The sequence below is a fragment of the Armigeres subalbatus genome, chromosome 3 (assembly GCF_024139115.2).
Source record: "Armigeres subalbatus isolate Guangzhou_Male chromosome 3, GZ_Asu_2, whole genome shotgun sequence".
Classification (NCBI taxonomy): domain Eukaryota; kingdom Metazoa; phylum Arthropoda; class Insecta; order Diptera; family Culicidae; genus Armigeres; species Armigeres subalbatus.
The window spans coordinates 412,975,356-412,996,654 of NC_085141.1; the positions used below are offsets into that span (position 1 = coordinate 412,975,356).

At 39.1% G+C, this 21,299-nt stretch overlaps 1 pseudogene; it reads left to right on the plus strand.

Moving 5' to 3' along the window:
• LOC134223081 (uncharacterized) overlaps window positions 1-827 on the plus strand; it is a 72,631-nt pseudogene extending 71,804 nt beyond the window's left edge.
• Window positions 828-21,299: the final 20,472 nt, after the last annotated feature.

A 21,299-nucleotide genomic window follows, 5' to 3' on the forward strand; every position in this document is an offset into this window, starting at 1 on the left:
TCTACTAGTCATTACATAAACCTTAAAAAAATCAGGCTGCGAATCTTAAGAAGATTTAGGATTTGTCTATCGTATTGAATGTAGAACAATGGTGAGGGAATTACAAATTTTTCACGGCATTCTTCTGTATATTATTCATTGTGAATATATGAAAGATTTGCTTCACAGAGAAGAATAAGAACAACTAATAATTATTATTTGATTAATCAAAGCATGAGTAATATGCATTAAATACTTGTCGTAGTTGTCCATTTTAACCAACTTCCTCCTAGTAAGGCCCCGCCATTCCGGAAAAAGGAAACCAATTTTTGTGCGAACGGCACACCAAGCTTTTGTTTATTTTGAGTTTCGCCGCAGCGGAGCGCCTGTTCAAACATTGCGGTTTTCGTCCCACGAAATGTATGGAAGGCACAGGGCCGAGGGGTTCAATCAATTGTGATGCCAAGCCAATCCACCTTTCCCCCCGGGGGTCTCGTTTTCACTGCAAAAATAGTCCGGACGACGATCGGCACCAGCGATTATTTTACGACGGAAAGGGGTCTCGATTGCCAATAATCATAGTACCGCCACCGCCGCCACCGAGGGAGTTAGTTGAGTGATTGGGTTTCGCTTGGTTCGTGAACCAGCGAGAATAGTTTGTTTTTTATTGAGTGGCAAGTACAATGGATACACTATGCCCAGGTTGTCGAGAAAGTTTTCAACCCGTTTCCAACACGAGAAAATGCGCACTGAGTCTTTTATTTTCTAATAACTTTACTCACCCGCAGAAAGTAAAACAGAACCCTTTTATGGTCGCGCGGACGTTCTGCGACCCCTACAAAACATGAGAAAACGCGCACTCTGTTCCAGAATTGTTGTCCAAGATGTACATAGAAATTAGTAATCGTGCATCTCGTGGATGAAGCTTATGACACGTGAAGTTTCGAGTGAAGACTCAACTAGCGGTCCATGGAGTAAAGGAAGCGCCCGGCAGATGCAGTCCAGGAAAAGCCACGACTACGACGGCGATCAAAAACTCGGTTGATCGACAACTGAAGTTTGCACGCAAAGCACGCCTTCTAGCGGATAAAGATAAGAGCTCTGGAAGAAAAAAGTGATGTCAGCTGTCAAATCCAGTAATAGACCGTCAATATTGGACAACGTAAGGTCATTATTGCGATTAACTTTTCTGCCGTCACTAAGCGATTATTGTGTTTTGTACATTGAAGAAAATACTTCTCGGATCAGCTTTCTTTTGTATGAAAAGATGGTCTTCAAAAAAAACGATTAATTTTTGATAATGGGCCTTCCCAATCACAAACAGCAACAGAAACAAATCAGAACCATGAGAATTTTCTGACTGCTACTAATGCCATGCATCCAAAAGAGGTCCATTATCTCGCCTCTTTGTTAGTCGGAAGGGAAGCAAATATTATTGTGCAACCTAAATACTTACCAATAAAGGCGAGGCTACGAAGTTTATTTGATTGATTACAAGAAAGCTGCTTTTCCGCGTGGCCGAACAATTTCGTTCGAGATAGCGCCACGGTGCTTCATTTACCGTTATTATGAAAAAAAATATACCATTCAAACGGTAGGCTCCATTCGATTCCTACTATAATTCTACGGTTCTGGACAAATTTTTTAAAAAATTGTTGGTGAGATTTTCAAGTTATGCCGTTTAAAGTTTTTGACGAAAAACGCATTGAAAATCAACTAAATGTTTTAGTTCTCTTTTATATAGATGTTCTAAGTTCTAAGTTTACAAACATCCAAGCAGTATTCTAATTCTGCATGTAGATTCAAATTGTTAAATCTACTTTATGAAGGACCAAAAACAGGGTGGTGAATCCTTGAGCTGATGTAGTTACGTGAAACCAACAATAAATAAATGCTTCAATTTTCGAACAGCTTATCAAATAGACCGAATAGTGTAACAATCAGTACCCTTAATTCTTCGATTGCCTTCTTCTTGTTGTTGGCTTTACATCCCCTACTGGGACATTGCCGCCTCACAGCTGGGTTAATAAAACAATTCCAAGGTTATTATTACCTGGACCTGAGCCTGAATGAGTCCAGCCACCTTCAGCATGGTCTGGATTTGTAGCCGCGCATCTTACCGCACGACTAAGGAAGGCAATTATGTTATTATCAAATCAAAAATACTTTTTTTAGTTTTCTTTTCATTTATTTCTGTGTTTATCAATGCAAAATTCAAATAATTACTACAGATGGCCACTGTTGTAATCTACAACTGCGCGTAAAAGATGAGATTTATACACCTTCGATGTTTGTACTGTTTTGTATCGCTCCCAGGTTAGTTTAAAATCGCTATGCACAGATTCCGACGCCTGCTCATTATGCCAGCCCAAGCCGCGACCAGTAATATGGCAGAAATCTTTTACGTGGAATTTTGTTATGTGGTATTTTGATGATTTTGGAAGGTTCAGTTCTTCCCAACATTCTATGAACTTGTTCAAATCTTCTTCAAAACTGGGATCCAAAACGAACGAAAAGCACTTTGCATAAACATTTTCAAAATGTTTCAGGACCTTTAAAATACAATTCATGATTATTCAACATACATACATATATCATGTTCAGTTTACATACATAGAAATAGCCTACAAGATCTTCATGATCTTGAAGAATGTTACCGCACGAATAAGGTCCTTACATGCACCTCCGGTAAAGCCATACGCTCGTTGTAAGTGGCGTACTTGAGCTTTATGAGCCCATAAATCAGCCCAATCTGGATTCCGCTTCTCCACTGCTTTAAACACTGCATTAACAATTCCAAGCTTTATATGCAATGGCGGGGGAGGACAGATTTCCAGAATCATATCAGCATCGTCACCAGAGACCAAAGGCGCATGGATGCAGCTAGCATGATCACTACGTTTTATCGATTCAGCACGTTTATCGCTATGTTCCTTAATTCTACCAATTGTTCTTGGTATTCCAGCTTGTACTGTCAGGTCTTTCTTTGCTATTTCGCAGTACGGACATGGATAGGATGAAGAGTGCGCCATGATTCCTACGATAACGTTTATTATTTTTAAATCGCCGGCGACAGTGTACTCCAGAGCGTTCAGATTTAAAAGGTTATTCCAAATTAACGAAATGTATTCGTACTTCTTCGGGAGATTCGGAGCCAATGCAATGATATGCAACCGCTCAACACCACTATCTTTGAAGGAGCTCGAGGAATGAGCTGGAGGAGGGTCTCTTGATAGGATGGATAGGGTAACTTTCAGGAATCCACCACCACCATCGATGCCGAGTTTGATGTAGTGTCCATGCTCTTCATTGCCTTCCCTGGATTTCTTCACATGCTCAATCAAGCCGGCCACATTGTTACAGTATATTACCGGTGTAAAGGCGTATTGACCAAGGTTTGTGGTCTCGGCTATAATGATCAAAATTGTATTAAAAGAGCGTTCACATTATTGGGTTTGCAAATTGTTACCTCCAGGAACATCACCAAGCTCTATGATACTGAGAAAATTACATAATTCGAGTTTATTTTCCAAAGCTTAACTTTAGTTCCTGCTTCAACTTTTATCCTGAATGTTTCAGACCCTTCATAATGCCTGAAACAAAGATCTATGAAAAAATATGTTGTTTAAATCAATATGATTCGTTACCCAGAGTTTTCCACATGCTTAAGGAGTTTGAGATCTTCAACTTGAGTATGTTTTTCGAGCTAATTTTGTTCTGATCATTTGATGTTGTGACGGGTGATGTTTAATGGTATACTGACTGCTTACCACGACGATTAGAAAGACGAATATTGTTGGATCCTAGGTATAAAGTAGAAATAAAATAGAATAGAATAGAAGTTGAATAAAATTCAAATAAAACGCAATTTATACCAGAAGATGACACTTTATCCGCTAGAAATTCAGACATTGCTGCTTCTGCTGATTTTGGGGAAAAGTTCTTTTCCTTCAACATTTTGGTTAAGTTTAGAAGAATTGCATCCATGCTTCCTTCCTCGCCTTGTTTCTGTTAAACATACGTTGCAGATTCGAACCACCTTAATCGTATCTGAAAGCACTTTCTTCGAATGGCCTGGCTTGCATTTCTTGGGAGTGACTCCTGGAAGGTTTTTTCCTTCAGCAACCTTAGATGCGCTGCATACTTGACAGTGCCAGATACTGACACACCTGGTCACCTGTTTATAGTATTATTTGTACTTAAGTGTTGTCTTGCCCACGTTTCACTGGGAACAGTGCACATCACACGGCAGGAGGTACATATTGATGTCGGGTAGTACCACTTTCGCTCATCGATATCTTGCAAAAAATTTTCTTGAATAACTGTTCTTACACTTCTAGAAATCGGTCTAACATTTTTATTATTGGAAAGACATAGTATACACACTTTTTTGACGTAGAACTACGTCTGTCTTTTCTATATTGGGGTACACTTTACGTTTCCGAAAAATCAAAAAACGTCACAAAAATATGATAGACTTTGATCGTTAATATCTCAGCCGTTTCTCGATGGATTTTCAATTTTCTTGGACCACTCGATCAAGGAAGAGTCAACGCTTCATAACCGATGTACACTGAAGTCATTTTTTACGCGGTTTTTGTACACGATTCGCTTTTTATGCGATTTTGTTTTCACTAGAATTTCGGGATTTCCATGGCTCATTCAGACACATTTTGGGACTAACGCGGTTTTTTACGTATTTAATTAATGCGGCCCACATCCTCCGCGTAAAAACCGACTCCAGTGTGTTACAATATTTAGCTATGATAATATTTAGTATTAAAAACTTGCTAACAGTTTAACAATACTAATAATATTTAACAGTTTAGGTTTCAGTGAATCAGTCAATCTCGTAAGTGTATCCCAAGCTTTTTCTTCCATAGCACTACATTCCAACTGGAATTTGGCCTGCTTTTCAAAGTAATCTATTAGCATTGTTTTAGTTATTAATTGAAAGCTTTATATGCCCGATATTGCATGAGTATTGAGTATGTATCTTGTGTGACAAATACAATGGATACACTATGCCCAGGGAGTCAAGAATGTTTCCCAACCGAACACATCCTAGACTGGACCGAGAATCGAACTCGCCATCTCCGGTTTCTGGACATTTTGTTCGCAAGGTCAACTGGAGACCTCATGCCAGCATAGAAGTCAAATTAATGCAACTTACAGGGCTGCACTAGCTGGAGCAGTTCGTTTCAGCTAACTTACACGCTCGTTTTCTCTCAAAACCTTGGGGGCATTTGACGGCAACTTCTCACTTACGTCTATGGATGCCAGAAGAGAAGCTCGGAATCTTCTTCACTGCTGCAGTGGATGTGTTCTGGGAAACTTTTTCGGTTCTTTTTTGCAGATTCCTAGGTGTCCAAAGTCCGACGCAACTCACATGAAGGAATAATAATTATTATCAAACTTATTTATCGCGTCTACTCTGACTTCCTCTATACGAAGACACCAAACGCCATTATCAGCCCAGCTTTCACGATGTGATTTTCTGTAACGAGCCACCGGGGTTTTAGACTGAGAAATCATAAAATGAGTACTAATTCGCTCTGACCCCAACATCTTGATAATTATATCTATGACCAGAGTGCGTAATGCTCAAACAATCTCAGGAGCGCAGGATAAATCTAGAACAACATTTGAAAAGGGCGTAACAGCCAACATTTATTCCTTCTGATTCTTTGTCCACATATATAGCTATATATGTAGACGAAAATTTAGAAGGAATACATTTTGGCTGTTACACCCTTTTCAAATGTTGGTCTAGAAATAACGAAAACAGATTCAACCTGGGCTTGAAAAACGCTTGCTTTGGTTTCTCTCATCGAACAGAAAAGTCGAAAACCTTACATTACATACAGCCACGTAGTTCAACGTCACCTTTGCGTACAACCCGATTGGGCTGCACATTTGAGTTTTTTTCGGTTAAACTCGTGGCTGTCCATACTTATTGCTGTCGTTACCTCAGTTCAGTTGGAAAATTTACACTACATAATAGACGTTTTGTATTCAAAATGTCACTTACAAACTTGATTGCGACGCCGCACTCTAGATCAATTTTCGTGTAATCGCGTTGTGGTTTCTTTACTATTTGCGTTGATATTGTGTTTCAACAATTTTTCAACTTTTCTTGACATGTTCATCAACTCTTTGATCCCAAGACGAATCAATTGATGAGAAAACCTTACAAATCTGTCAAACCCGTTCGTCAGCTAGTTTGCTTCAAAGTAAATGCTCATTGTTTTTATGTATATATAGGTTTAATTGATTTTGTACAACACATGATTCATGTTAGTACGTTGTGCTAAAGATTTTAATTTAATTTTCAATGCGTTTTTCGTCAAAAACTTAAAAACGGCATAACTTGAAAATCTCACCAACGATTTTTTTAAAAATTTGTCCAGAACCGTAGAATTATAGTAAGAATCGAATGGAGCCTACCGTTTGAATGGTATATTTTTTTCATAATAACGGTAAATGAAGCACCTGAAGCAAACCTGAAGCACCTGAACCCTGAAGCAATTCCAAAGGAATCTCCTAAAGAATTCCTGGAGGAAGATCTCAAGGTTCGAAGGAATATCTTTCAACATTTATTAATTTTTTAAATGTATTTCCCAAAAAAAAATTCGGCAGATTTTCCGAAGAAATCCTTAGAAAAATTTCTGAACGAAGTCTTGACGGAATGTCCAAAGGAATTCTTGGTGAAATTTAAGATTATCGGGAGCTCCTTCAGGAGTTGATCTGGAAATTCGGATACTCTTTCACATACTTTTTCAGGAATTTTCAAGGAATTTCCTAGAATTTCGTCCTAGATCTTTGCAATTCCTAAAATAAACGCTAAAATAATTTCATAAAGAATTGTTGAAAAAATCTTCTGGAAGGGCAATAGGTGCCCTTTTTCATCACTGTTTACAAGATGCTGAAATATTGCAAACCACAGTGAGCTTATCGAGTACCATTATTCTTATTTCAAGTATTCTTCTATCGTGTTAGCAAAATTAAAAAAATCTTCATGATCTACCACGAACTGTTTTTGGTTCTGACTGACTGTTGCGAGCCTAAAAGAGATATGTTTGATAAGATGTCTAGTGTTTTGTTATGGACTTAATCTACAGTTTTATAGAATTTATTTACCTTTATTATAGTAATTTTCTCTACAATTTTTCTCATATTGGAAATATTTCTTGACTGGAATCAAGTTTATTCAATCCTGCTAACAACCCTTGATGTATCAATAGCCACAGACCAATAAGTTAAATTTCTTGCCTTTTCAAACTAATAGAAAGAATAACTTTATTACGTCTTGATTTATGATCTGAGAAAAAAACGTTTTTTTTTCATTTCAATTGGTTTTGATAAAAAATCGTGGAACTAGTGATTGTAATATTCTTTTGGCTTCGCAATTACAACTGAATAAAAAGCAGTCCCATATTTAACATGTTTTCATTGTTGTGCACTATGACAATTATTAAAATTAATACAATTATTAATTACAATTCTAACTAACATTATGTATAAGATTTAAGAAATGAATTGTTAAACTTGATTTCGGCTCCGTAATGCTTCACGGCAGTTGAGCCTCCAAAATGAACGAAAGATTTAAAAAAATACAATTCACAAAGAGGAATGGATTTATCTGGAATAATATTACCTTTTTTTGTGAAATTTATCTTCGGTGGGAGCCATGATTGACTTAGAAAATTAATTTATGAATGAATGAATTTATATTCCGTGTATGGTAGAAAATCGGAAATTAGTTTTCAATAAAGTTAAAATATCTGCAGTTTTGAGACGTCGCAACTCGTTTAGATTAGTGCGCATGATAGTGCATCCACGCGTGCATGATGCGCACTACTAATAACATAATTGTCGAATTGTGCTCAATCGCGCGGTCCGGTTTGGTGGAGGCGCGACAATATTTTGTTCTGCGTTGTGCGATCGAGTATTTTCAGATTCTCTTGATATGATACACTGCGCGGCTTTTGTAATGTTCCCAAATGGGTATTTGCACAAAACTTCACGCGGCGAATGACTGTTGAAAGGTTCGGCCGCGCCAAACTATAGGGGAAGGTGGGTAGACTTGATCCCCGGGGAGACTTGATCACCCCCTGTTTTATCGAGAACTAAAGTAGTTTTGTTCTAGTGTATTTTTTAGTATAGATCCTCAAAACAAATGACCTTTATGTGTTGAGTTATTTTTTGGATTGACAACCTTATTTATTCTGCAGGGCGGTTTGTATGTTTTGACCTTCCCAAAGATTTTTTTATTGGCCACGCTAAATTTGAACAACTTTTCATAACAATGACCAAATGCTTTCGTTTTTTACAGCATAAAGCCATAAATATGCTTAATGATCTGTAATGATGAAAATGTCAACATTCCATCAAAGTTTTAGGATTTTTGGATTTGAAGTTATTGCCTCAATATGGACGCTTGATCCCCTATTATTAGCATTAGCATTAGCATTAGCATTGTTACGGTGTAATTGGACACTAGTGATACTCATGTTTTACTTTTGAGATCCTTATCTAGAATGCTATCAGAAATCAAGAAGGGGAGTGGTCCTTGATTCCAGTCTTAAACAAAACTAACAAAAGCATGAGGATTACTACTCCTGGCCACGCCCATCTTCACCGTAACTAGGGAGAGGAAGGAAGTGTTGATGTGCCAGGCCAGGCCCACCGTGCAGGCTTGAATTTGTGAGAAAATCCATAACTCCAAAATCCATAAGGCAATCAGATTATTTAGTAATATGGGAAAATTATTGTTTCAGATTCATATTCAAACTGACATCCCCGAACGATTTGAATCACTGCTGATGTTACTTTTAGAGTGAAATCAGTACTGATTCTGTTTCATTCCAAATTTTCGACCACTATTCTAGTTTGCTTCTGGAGCAAAATAGAACGAACATGTTGGTTTCTCCAGCAGTGTTCTATTCATGTGTTTCAAATTTTCAATTAAATGAAATCATTATGTTGCTGCCAAGTAAGGCGCTGTAATTGCAAAGTGGATTGATCCGTAGATAAAATGACGCATTCATACACCGAAACAATATTAAATATATGAATCTCGGGATTCAATCGCGGTTCAAATCTGCAGAAAATAGAATGGAGCGTTATACCAGTTTTTTTTTTTTTTTTGACATTTGACTGGTTTAAACAACTGCTGGGAAAATGAATGCTCCAGATTCATATTTCAACTGACAGCCCCAAACGATTTGAAGCACTGCTGATTTTACTCTTAGGCCGTTACATTTAATGAAAATTATGTCATATTGATGCCGGAAAGTTCAGGGGGGAGGGGGTATTAAAAGATAAATATTAAAATGAAAAATAATCTAAAACCTTCTCGGATTTGTTAAAGAATGTTTAGAAAATCCTTATAATTTTCCGAAATTCTTTTTTGTTGTCGCATCAAAATTTTATTTTAGAACATAAAAATTCTAGGGGGGGGGTGCAATTTTTTTATATATTTGTATCGACCTAATTTGACTCTAAAAATATTAAACAAAATTATTTTCTCCGTAGTTTTATTCGTTTTTTGCATTATGTATATAACACTAGAAAAAAAAATTCCGCGGAAAAAAATCAAATTTCGTTTCGTTTCGTAGAATTTCGAATCAAATGAACCCGAATTTCGTTTCGTTTCGAAGTCTCGGAAGTAAATTTGAATTTCGTTTCGATCCAACAGCAACATTTCTAATTTCGTTTCGTTTCGTTTCGTCAGGAAAAACAGTGTTATCGCATATCCTTAGTTATAATTCTTTTAGAACCCTTATTTCACCTTTAAATTAATTGATTATGCTTAAGTATACTAAAGATGAGCAAATCAGCACGGGCTATCCAAGGCTCGACAGCAAATCCGATCATCGCTTATTATCATAAGGGCGTAACTGCGTTAATCGATATCTCTTCGTCGATGATTTCTTTTTAACATTGCAGTGAATTTGGACAGTTTGCCATAGATTTTATGGTTTGAGGTGGTAAAGAATGGTTCCATCTTGCTTCAGAAGCAACAATCAATTGAATCTTTTGCGATATTACCGAAAGAAAAATCTATGAAGAGAAATCGATCAATGCAGTTACGCTCTTATGAGATCCATGTTTTTAAAGCCCTCTTCTCCGTGATGTACTATAAAGTAAGTCGACTTCTTCAATTAAGGCTCAAGAAAAGTTGGACAATGAAAAGTGCTTTCTGAATGATTTACCACCGGCGTTGTATCGTCTGTCTCTTTTCGTCCTTCGAAAAATTGTTATTGCAGTAGTGCAACACTGAGAAATACACAAACACTCATTCAAAAAATACGGATTCGTGTTGTGGTTTGATGCCAATTTTTGTTCCCCCTTAAGTGCAAGAAACAGCTGCTATGGACAGTATAAGCTGAACCTAAAGGCAATCATGAGTCTTTACTTTCAGCAATTCGTCTAATCTTTCAATCCGTACTGGACTTTGGCAAATTCCATACAAAGATTTAGAAATACCGACGGCTCTGCAATGTTACAAACATATTTTTCAAATAGTCAAACAATATGACAACATTTCAAACCTTCTTAAGGACTATTTAGTTGATTCGCTGAATATTGACTGTTATATCACAGATAAGTTATATAGAGCATCTTCAATGCTCTAGAAATTTTATTCTTACTTTCGGTGAGATTCAAATTGTAGTTTGAATGTGAAATTATGCACATTTTGTTTTTCTTAGGGCCTTCTTCATGCTCGCTTAACTCTTGAATGGTGCTTGCTCATACGCTTAAGCCTGGTTTAAGGCCTAAGTGGAGGTGAAGGCCTTTTAGTTCGAAAGAGGCGCCCAGAGAAGATTTCATCAAGGGTGCTAGGAATCCACGACTTTGCCTTCTAGACAAAGTTATCAGAATAACTAATTCTTATTACTAACATTTAAACTCTGAGCCTGCCGTACTAAAAGCTGCGTTAAATCCGACGCATTTTCGTTAAAAATAGGATCACCCCAAAAATTTAAGTAAAAGATGCTTTTCGTTTTCTGTTGAACACATCCAACAAAACTCTCAAAACGTTTTCTAGAAGAAAATTGAATACGTACACAAAACAGATAGGAATCATAGAACAAACTGCAAATTTCAAAGTCGGCTTTTCGTGTATCAACAATCGACGAACGGCTCTCCCGTGTATCCAAGGCGAAAGAAAGAGACGACAAAGCATGCGATGCTGCTCTATCTTATTCAGTAAAGCTTGACTTCCACCGCTAGGTTCGCTAGCGTTTCAAAATCCTGGGAGGACCACATTTCACTGCAATGATGCCTATATGTTATGTGATGCGTACCTATTTATCGACTCGGAATGGGGTTACGTAAATAGTAGGCGTCAATATATAGGCAACAAAATTTAAAAACAGCCTCTATATTTTTTTTCAGCGGCGCAGCCGAAATTTTGAGTAATTTAAAGTATGATATGGGTTTAAATTAGTTTAGGAATTCCGTTAAATTTCGTTTAATACTAATTTTTGATGGCGAAATTTATGCAAATTAACGAAACGGAACGAAATCAGATTTCGCGATACTCAAATTCCGCGAAATTCCGCGGAATTTAGTTTCGAACCATCTGAAACGATTTTTTTTTCGAAATACCGCATATGCTTACCCAACATTGACATTCGATTACTGGATTTGACAGCTAACATCTCTTTTCTCCTCTAGAACTCTTATGTTTATCTAGCTAGAAGGTGTGCTTTAACGATGAAACTTCAGTTGACAATCATCCGAGTTTTTGATCGCCGTGGTAACCGTGGTCTTTCCTAGGGATCGGAGTAGGCGTTGTACGCGAACGGTTGTGTTTGGTTCCGCTGTCAGTATTTTATTCACTTAATTTTTCATGAATCGGCGGTGATTTTTTCTCATTACTTTCTGGAGTCTGCTAGGTACCTACCCGAAAGAATTTCCGAAAGTCTTTCTGGAATTCGTTTCCGGAGAAGTTTTTGTAGAACTCCTTGAGACAATTTTGGAGGGAATTACCGGACGAATTTCCAAAGGAATTCCTGGAGAAATCCAAGAATTAGGGTAATTGACCCAATTGTGGAGGAACTAAGCACTTTCCCTCACTGTTTTAGCTCTTGAATCTGATACATATTTTGTTTCGCTTACCTTGTGGGTGTATCCAGAAGCTATTGGACTTACTCTTCTTGCAGTCGGGAAACCATCGCAACAATATTCATAATTGTGCTCTAAAATTGAACCACCAATTATTGGTACAGTGTTCCAATAGTATTCTTCATTTGGGTTCCTATAGTTGTTTTGATGATAATTACCTATTTTGAATGAATTCCGTGGCTGTTTCTCTTTGAATAGTGTGTTGATATGTCAAGCAAACAATGGATCATGGAGACTACTGCGTTTAATTCGTAGATTTGACATAACATGGACTACCGCAACTATTGGTACACCCACAACCATCGGATCAATTGCCCTACTTCAGAAATACCAGTAGGCGTTTCCTCTGAAATTATATTAGGAGTTTCTTCGTAAATGCCTTTGAGAATTCCTCTGGAAATTCCTTCAAAAATTTCTTCAGAACTTTTTGTATGGATTCCTCTGGAAATTCCTACAGGAATTATTTTGAGAAATCTTTTTTAAAGACCTTCAAAAACTCTTTCAGCAGATCTTTCAGGATTTTTTTTTCGAAAGTCCCTTTTCTTTCGGAAATGCCTTCAAAAATTTATTTAGAAACTCCTGCACAAAACCCTCCATGCATTTATTCAAAAACACCTTCAAAAATTCATTTGAGACCTTCACCAGATATTTTTTTCCCTAAATAATCTAATATTTTCTTTCGTTACTAATTAAAGTTTTGAAAGAATTTCTAGAATAAACACTCACAGACTTTCAGAAAGAATTGTTGGAAAAAATCCGAATGTATTACTGGAAGATTTTCGAAAAGAACTCATGAGGGCATTTTCGAAGGAATACCTGCAGGAATTCCTGGAGAATGTTTTAAAGGAATTGCTGGAAGAAGTTCTGGAGAAATTCCTTAGGGCAGCGGTTCTCAACCTTTTTCTTGAGGGGTACCCCTTCGAATTTTTGCATTAATTGAGGTACCCCCTCTCAAAGTTATGCTTCCAATCTTCTTGAAAGAATAATTCAAAGCCCTTTGAATGGAAGCTCCTTTTAGCTTTTGAATCCTTTTAAAGTAGGCTTTCAGGCCTCTTGAAAGGAGGCTTCGAGCCTCTTGAAAGAAGGCTTCCAGGCCTCTTGAAAGGAGGCTTCGAGCCTCTTGAAAGAAGGCTTCCGAGCCTCTTGAAAGGAGGCTTCTGAGGCCTCTTGAAAGGAGGCTTCTGAACACCTTGAAAGAAGGCTTCCGAGACTATTGAAAGGAGGCTTCCGAGCATCTTGAAAGAAGGCTTTCAAGCCACTTGAAAGGAGGCTTCCGAGGCTCTTAAAAGAAGGCTTCCGAGCCTCTTGAAAGGAGGCTCTGAGCCTCTTGAAAGGAGGCTTCTGAGCCTCTTGAAGGAGGCTTGAGCCTCTTGAAAGGAGGCTCTGAGCCTCTTGAAAGGAGGCTTCCGAGCCTCTTGAAAGGAGGCTTCCGGGCCTCTTGAAAGGAGGCTTCCGGGCCTCTTGAAGGAGGCTTCCAAGCCTCTTGAAAGGAGGCTTGAGCCTCTTGAAAGGAGGCTTCCGAGCCTCTTGAAAGGAGGCTCTGAGCCTCTTGAAAGGAGGCTTCTGAGCCTCTTGAAAGGAGGCTTCCTGAGCCTCTTGAAAGGAGGCTCTGAGCCTCTTGAAAGGAGGCTTCCGGGCCTCTTGAAAGGAGGCTTCTGAGCCTCTTGAAAGGAGGCTTCTGAGCCTCTTGAAGGAGGCTTCTGAGCCTCTTGAAGGAGGCTTCTGAGCCTCTTGAAGGAGGCTTCCGAGCCTCTTGAAAGGAGGCTTCCTGAGCCTCTTGAAGGAGGCTTCCGGGCCTCTTGAAAGGAGGCCTGAGCCTCTTGAAAGGAGGCTTCTGAGCCTCTTGAAAGGAGGCTCTGAGCCTCTTGAAAGGAGGCTTCCGGGCCTCTTGAAAGGAGGCTTCCAGGCCTCTTGAAAGGAGGCTTCTGAGGCCTCTTGAAAGGAGGCTTCCGGGCCTCTTGAAGGAGGCTTGAGCCTCTTGAAAGGAGGCTTCTGAGCCTCTTGAAAGGAGGCTTCTGAGCCTCTTGAAGGAGGCTTGAGGCCTCTTGAAGGAGGCTTCCGAGCCTCTTGAAAGGAGGCTTCCTGAGCCTCTTGAAAGGAGGCTTCCAGGCCTCTTGAAGGAGGCTTCCGGGCCTCTTGAAAGGAGGCTGAGCCTCTTGAAAGGAGGCTTCCGGGCCTCTTGAAAGGAGGCTTCCGAGCCTCTTGAAAGGAGGCTTCTGAGCCTCTTGAAAGGAGGCTTCCAGGCCTCTTGAAAGGAGGCTCTGAGCCTCTTGAAGGAGGCTTCCAGGCCTCTTGAAGAGGCTTCCGAGGCCTCTTGAAAGGAGGCTTGAGGCCTCTTGAAAGGAGGCTTCCTGAGCCTCTTGAAAGGAGGCTTCCGTGCCTCTTGAAAGGAGGCTGAGGCCTCTTGAAGGAGGCTTCCGGGCCTCTTGAAAGGAGGCTTCTGAGCCTCTTGAAAGGAGGCTTCCTGAGCCTCTTGAAAGGAGGCTTCCAGGCCTCTTGAAAGGAGGCTTCCGAGCCTCTTGAAAGGAGGCTTCCGAGCCTCTTGAAAGGAGGCTTCTGAGCCTCTTGAAAGGAGGCTCTGAGCCTCTTGAAAGGAGGCTTCTGAGCCTCTTGAAAGGAGGCTTCCGAGCCTCTTGAAAGGAGGCTTCCAGGCCTCTTGAAAGGAGGCTTCCAGGCCTCTTGAAAGGAGGCTTCCGAGCCTCTTGAAAGGAGGCTTCGAGCCTCTTGAAAGGAGGCTTCTGAGCCTCTTGAAAGGAGGCTTCCAGGCCTCTTGAAAGGAGGCTTCCGAGCCTCTTGAAAGGAGGCTTCCGAGCCTCTTGAAAGGAGGCTTCCGAGCCTCTTAAAAGGAGGCTTTCGAGGCTCTTGAAAGGAGGCTTCCGAGCCTCTTGAAAGGAGGCTTCCGAGCCTCTTGAAAGGAAGTTTTTGAGCCTCTTGAAAGGAGGCTTCCGAGCCTCTTGAAAGGAGGCTTCCGAGCTGCTTGGAAGAAGGCTTCCGAGATGCTTGGAAGAAGGCTTCCGAGATGCTTGGAAGAAGGCTTCCGAGATGCTTGGAAGAAGGCTTCCGAGATGCGTAGAAGGATGCTTCTAATCCTCTTGCAACGAAGCAACCGAGCATTAGTGAAAAAAAATTGTTCATTCGACGTTTTGCTCGTTCGATCTTTTGTTCCGCACCCCTTCATACATTGTGCTGGTTGTGGAAGGCAGAATTCAATTGCGATTTATTGATCGCATTGCATATTATGTTCAAAATTTTTGAAATAAAAATACGAAATTATTAAAACTGTATCAATGAATTTTGATTGAAACTGTAATACGTCCGCCATTACGCATTTTTGTCCGAGGTACCCCTTAGGGCTAGTGAAGGTACCCCCAGGGGTACATGTACCCCAGGTTGAGAACCGCTGCATTAGGGAAATTTCTAAGGAATTCCTTATGCAATATCTTGAAGAATTTAAATAAGGAATTCAAGAATTTTTTGAAAAAATTCCGGAGGAATTGCTAAATATAAATAAAATGCAATTAAAATGCAAGACAAAAAAAACTGGAAAAACATTCATAGTAAATATTTAATTATTAAGCTAAATTTTGCCAAATAAGTCAACTGTCCTAATAGCACAAATCTAAAAACAAAGTAATTTAAAAGTAAATATTGACAAGATAATAAATTTGCTACTAAACTCGATATTCTTGAAGTACAATGATTTGCCTACACCCATACCTGATCCTATAGTGGGGGGTGCTTTGGGCACGTATTTAGGCCCTCATAAAGGTTTAAGTACCACAACAAACATATTTTGCGTGCCACCTACAAGTTTAGGTGCCAGACTGAATGAGGCCCTGGCTTAGACGAATTCCGAAAACCAGTTAAACAATTTATGTATTATTAGGGGTGGAGTTTCGGTTGTTGACACCCTTTTGAGTTTTGTCCATAACTTTGGTTCTAGTTAGTATTATGTCTACATTTTTATACCAATGGAAAGGTAGACGTACAACCTTACTGCTAGAGAAGAAATTGGTTTGATTTCATCGATTTGAAACATTTTGTTGTCAATTTCGCAAATTTGGAATTTTTTAACGTTTCAGTTTTGTGGTTCGGTTGTGGGTACCCTTCAAAATCCGGCTAATAATGAAGAATAACAAATGAAATCCACCCAGTTTCAAAGAAAAGGAGTATTTTATTAGTTTTAATTGTCATGAAACAATAAAAACCTTAGATAAATCCTGTGTGGCCCTAAATGGCCGGAACGAAGCTATGACAGCAACTCTTCGTGCATGCGTTTGCACGCCGCGGAGATCTGACTGCAAGAGGCAGAGTCATGGCTTGCTGCTCGCTGATTGACACGCTGGGGTGTGAGATCTATAAACACACGCTGAAGGTATTTTACTCAAACCTCACATTCCCCTTCTGCTCTCATAAAAAACGCATAGCATAGGATGCAATGCTTATTTTTCTGGGTTAACGGAAATGAAACGAAGGTGAACATCTCCATTTGAAAACTACACACAGAAAAAAACTACACACCAACTCAAATTGGCAAGCATTAAAAATAGGATTTAAGAAATGAATGGATGATTAGAGAACAATAAATTTACGAAGCCAATGGCCTTCTTTTGTTATCTGAGATTGCAGCAAATACAATGAAGTTCCATTTTCTTCCAAAAACATTCCAAATCTTACCCAAATGCAATCCAAAACTAAGCGGTGTTGAACTTCATTACTAATAAGATTAAAAAAACAACCGAATAAAGATAAGAAAATCAACTTAAATTTAATCGAATCCAAATCCAATTTAATCCAAATGCAATCCAATCCAATTTAAATCCAATCCAAATCCAATCAAAATCCAAAACGAATTTAAATCAATCCAAATCCAATCCGATCCAACTGAAATCAAAATCCAATACAATTTCAATCCAGATCCAATTCAAATCCAATCAAAATGCAATCCAAATCTAATCCACATCTAATTCAAATCCATTCCAAATCCAATCCAACTCCGTACATTTAATTCAACTTTTAGTTTCGCGTATCACCATCAATCTTAACTTCACCATATTGATGTTGACATTCCTAGCAAACGCCTTGCAAATGATATTTATCTTAAATTCCGCAAAATCTGAGATATTATACCCAATTGAAAGACGTGTAAACTAGTACTGCTAGCCAAACTAATCTTGCGCATAATAAGCTAGAACATCCAAATAGCTTTGTGAAATCCAGCAACCTTGTTAATTTTGCAAAGTCATAGATATGTGATCCTACCCAGCTATGGCTATTAATTCAATACTTTCCAAAATAAATTTCCAGATAATACATTTGACATTCCAAACAGTTTTGAACATCGCAGAATATATCTCCATGTCTCTTAGATTTCGTTATATTATAGCTCAACTGGTAGTCTCATGTACACTAATCCTGCCAAGTGGCTACATGAAATCTAAATTTGTTTTATCCAAAATCAATTCTCGTAAGACTTTGAATTTTCAATGCTGTAAAACATTCTCCGTTGGTCTTCCACACGGATCATGTAGTTTCACAGACTGCAATACATCTTTCGCCCGCCTTTCAATGCCTTATAGTTTTCTTAACCACTAAACCATTTTCCACCGACCTTCCAGACGCGCATTGTGATTTAGCAAACCACAAACCATTTTCCAACAGTCTTCGAGACGCGTCTTGTGATTTTGCAAACCACAATCAATTTTCCGACAGTGGTCGAGACGCGTCTTGTGATTAAGCAAACCACAAACCATTTTCCGACGGTCTTCGAGACGCGCCTTGTGATTTAGCAAACCACAATCCATTTTCCGACGGTCTTCGAGACGCGTCTTGTGATTTAGCAAACCACAAATCATTTTCCGACGGTCTTCTAGACGCGCCTTGTGATTTAGCAAACCACAAACTATTTTCCGACGGTCTTCGAGACGCGCCTTGTGATTTAGCAAACTAAAATATTTCAATCGCCACAATTTGAATACTTGAATTCAACTCACCTCTTGAAATCAGCGTCAGGATCCAAAAATATACTGGCAGGATCGCAAAAATGGCCGGAACGAAGCTATGACAGCAACTCTTCGTGCATGCGTTTTGCACGCCGCGGAGATCTGACTGCAAGAGGCAGAGTCATGGCTTGCTGCTCGCTGATTGACACGCTGGGGTGTGAGATCTATAAACACACGCTGAAGGTATTTCACGCAAACCCCACAAATCCATCTAGTAGTGATGATGCCTTTCTTATGCATTGAAGAGGGTTACGAAAACAATCACTTAAGAAAGGTAAAGAATAGCACTTTGGGAATTTGGATTTAACTTTTTCCATGAATTTACATATATTGCATTCATTTATATACATCACAGACAAATAATATATTTTTTTAATTTCGCGTTTTCTTCTCAATGAGGGGTCCCTATTGAATGATAATTTGTCAGCAACTTCGGAAGGCAATGTCTAAAAGGTTCAATTTTAAATGGCAAACAAAAAGACTGAACTCCCCGTCGAATGCAACTTGTTGTGTGTAAATCGGCCAAAGCTGAGTTCCAAAATTCGCATATACAATGGTTAGATGCGCCTAAAAAAAACAAATAAATAATAAAACTTATTATTACAATAAACTATAGCTGAATAATTCGAAGAAAATGCATAAAAACAACATAAAAATAAGTTTGTTAATATGTTTGATGATAAACTTAGTGATATTGAAGTTTTGAAGTTTTCAATAGTTTATCGCCAATAATCTTTAGTTTCGAATGAATTTAAACTGTTTGATGAAAGAATATAACTACCATGTTAAGGACATGTCTTTTTAGAGCTCACACTGCACACGAGGTAATATAAATCAAGAGATCCGCTCAGAGTGGATAGAATGAAAGTTCTATCGATGCATCAGGAACAATTAAAGAAACGAAAGTTTCTTCAACTTGTAACAATACCTTCATTCCTGACTTTGAAAACTGAGAAGAACATGACGTGGTACAAAAATCTCCACATCTCAAACAGTTAACGTTCAGGTAAGATTATATTCTTCCATCGACGAAACCAGAAAGTTCGCTTATTATTCATCAAAGTGAGTAATGCCTCTGCCAAGCCTACACTAGCTTACCTACATGAGCTTCGATCATTATCACCCCATCATCGGCCGTCATCATATCTGCACCGAAAACGGCGGCGACAAACGCGTCTGCAGTCGGTCGGTGACTGCCAGCGACACGAACACGAAATACCCAGGTATTAAATAAATAACGTCAATTATTTTTTGAAAGAGTCCACCCGGTAATAAATCTTGTCTGGCTGCCCTCTTGAAGCTGGAGGAACGATGCGCGCGACAGGCTGGGACTGGTTCCATCCTACACGGACGGGCTGCGCTTCTGATGGTGTCCTTCGGGCGCGCCGCTGCGGATGACACGCACCCATCCCGCGTTGAGTCACTCCGAGAATCGGTTGCAATTTATGGTCTAACAATGTTGCGACGCAAAAGTACACGAAAAAACAAATGTATTTCTGCACATACCTTTGTTTGTGAACCATCGAACCGATGGTAACATCATCATCATCATCATCTCGATCAGTTGATGCTGAAATAGAGCCTTATCATTAAGACCTTCATGGATTTGATATGCAACAAAGTATCACTGAAGATGAGTTACCTTTACCATGTTTTTTATTTGTTGTTTTTTTTATTGAAGGTTATTTTTATTTTCTAATTCATTTATTGTAGATTCGGTTATGTTACTTAACTACACATTTTTTCCAGACGTGTACATATCATATAGAAATATCGGCATTCTCCTATTCACAGCGAGCCTGTATGGGTTAAGTAATTCCTACTACTTGGTTCCAATTAATTCATATTTTTGTGAACATAACCCAACAAAAAGTCAATTTTTCGAGAGGAAAATTTGTATTTCGAATTAAAAAAAAGATTTATTCTTTGTTCAGACATTTAGAAACAATTTGTGATTATTCTAAATGTGGTAAGAAAAAAAATGGATTTATCAAATATCAAGTTCCAAATTTGTACGAAACCCTCATAAATTTATTCTTTCTATATAATGTCCTGAAAATACTCCCACAGTCGATGTTTTCGGTATATGGAATGCACCCATGCTTGCAAATGCATATTCCACCAGATGAATCCCGATTCCAGACTGTCCCATACGGTTTTTTCGAGTGAACCTTTCACACCCCATCAAGCAATTTTATTGCGATAAAAATAAACAAACTCCCCATCAAGTTGCCAAGTGCCAATGGAGCCAATCTTCCGTTACAAATTTTCGCTTGATTATTTTTCAATTTATCAAAGCTGACATTGAGCATTAAAAGGAGATAAATTATCTGGTGCTAAAAGGCCTTTCCCCGTCGAGTGCTTCCCACCATATCCTGGGTGAAATCTGCAGCGTGCGGCCTCGTCGACTACACTAGCGCACGCCGTTAGATCTATATTTGCCTCCTCTCGTTGAATATTTATGATTATTGCTGTATAGTCCCTTACTGAGCGCTGAAATCCATCGGCATCGCATCCGCAAGCAACAACAAATCCATCAAAATCCTGGCCGATCGAGGAAACTGATAAAGACAGAGGGCGGTTCTATCGGTTGCTGATTTTCTTACGCGCGGGAGGAAACCCGATTCCAGCAGCTAACCAACGCCAGCTGGGAGTATGGGAAGAAACGGAAGAATGATGACTAACATCTGACTGACAGGCACGGCTGGGTGGAAAAGGATGAGCAGGTCAGAACGGAGGTGATTCAAAAATATCTGGGTTAGTGAGGGCAGGACTTGCCGATAAGGCTCGATTCTTCGTGTTTTGTCATGCATGATTTAGACGGAGACGAGCAAAGTTCTTTGCATTCGTTAAGACCGGGAAGTTGATGGCTGATATTTTAGGGAAGAGAATGTTTGAATATTCCTCTTTATTTCACGCTAACAATATTGATGTCTTAACTCTTAAGCGTAGCCAGAAAAAAATGCTTTTTGGCAAGAGCTTTGGAACGGATGCTCCATATCATCAAACGAAATTAAACAAAAATGGCAATTCCATGCAACGTGTCCGGCACTTCAATTCCATTTTATACCACCCTTACCTAACGACGCCAATGCGCAAATCCATCACGCCCACACGTCTCGGCAACGTGCACGAAAATAAGATATTCTGCCGAATGAAAATATTTATGAAAGCAAATCGACT